A 1,406-nucleotide genomic window follows, 5' to 3' on the forward strand; every position below is an offset into this window, starting at 1 on the left:
AGATAGGGCCATTAGAGTATATGTTGTACTGATGTTGCATGAGCTGAATCCAAGTATAGTAAGACCAGAAATCCAAGCATTACATTTTTGAACTTAAGCCAGTGATGTTCCAAATGCTTCAAACTGTGGGACAATTTAGTGGGATGCCAACAAAAGATCCTTACTTCCATCTGAGACTTTTTATGGAGGTAAGTGATTCTTTTAAGATACCTGGAGCAATCGAAGAAGCCTTGAGATTGAAGCTACTCCTTTACTCATTGCGGGATAGGGCCAAAACATGGTTGAACCTTTACCCCCACAGTCTATAGCCATATGGAATGATTTAGTAGAGAAGTTCTTAATGAAGTACTTCCCTCTAACAAAGAATGCCAAGCTCAGGAATGATATCACTAGTTTTCAACAATTGGATACTGAATCTTTGCATGAGGCATGAGAAAGATTTAAGGAGCTCTTGCGTAAATGTCCTCACCATGGAATTCCCCATTGAATTCAAATGGAGACTTTCTACAATGGTTTAAGTGGACAAACTCGGTCCATAGTGGATGCATCAGCAAATGGGGCTATATTGGCAAAGTCTTATTGAAGCTTATGAGATTTTGGAGAGAATGGCCAACAACAACTACCAATGGCCAGTTGAAAGAGCTGCTGTAAATAAGAGAGTAGCATGGATTTATGAGTTGGATGCAATGACAGCCTTAACTGCACAAGTGTCATCCTTAACTAGTGTGTTAAAATTAGTAAACTTGGCTATAGTTGTACAAACACAACAAAATACAGTTGTCTTTTGTACATGTTGTGGTAGGGAGCATTTCTTTGATAGATGTCCATCTAACCCAGAATCTGCCTACTATGTTGGTAATTTCAACAAAGCCAATAACCCGTATTCCAACACCTATAATCCTGGTTGGAGGCAGCTTCCTAATTTCTTTTGGAATGCTCAAGGACAAAATGTTGGTTCATCTTCCATGCAAATTTGACCTCATCAATTTCCAAGTGCTCAACAGCAAGTGAAGACTCGGCCTATATATAGAACCTTCTTCATTAGTAGAGCTTCTATTAAAGGAGTATATGGCAAAGAATGATGCAATTATTCAGAGTCAAGCATCTTCATTGAGAAATCTAGAGAATCAAGTGGGACAGTTGGCTAATGCTTTAAGTAATCTACCTCAAGGATCATTGGCAAGTGACATAGAAAATCCTAGGCGTGAAGGCAAAGAGCATTGCAAAGTTATTTCATTAAGGAGTGGAAAACCTCTAGAGCAACCTCATTCATAGTCTAGCCAATAGAAGGAACCTATTTCTATCCAAGAAGAAGGGGAGAAGGAAGATACAGTTGCTGTTCAAAAGAAACACTCTATTTCTGCAAAATAGAGTGATGAACCCACAGCTACAACACCATTGCAATA

The 1,406-nt window shown here is 38.9% G+C and overlaps 1 non-coding gene across 1 annotated transcript; it reads right to left on the reverse strand.

Moving 5' to 3' along the window:
• Positions 1-370: 370 nt before the first annotated feature.
• On the reverse strand, positions 371-477 carry LOC149022468 (small nucleolar RNA R71). The gene has a single exon (XR_016172593.1). It is a non-coding gene; the product is annotated as a small nucleolar RNA R71 (small nucleolar RNA).
• Positions 478-1,406: the final 929 nt, after the last annotated feature.

Source organism: Hakea prostrata, chromosome 3, assembly GCF_041222555.1.
Source record: "Hakea prostrata isolate BN-2017 chromosome 3, UWA_Hpros_2, whole genome shotgun sequence".
NCBI lineage: Eukaryota > Viridiplantae > Streptophyta > Magnoliopsida > Proteales > Proteaceae > Hakea > Hakea prostrata.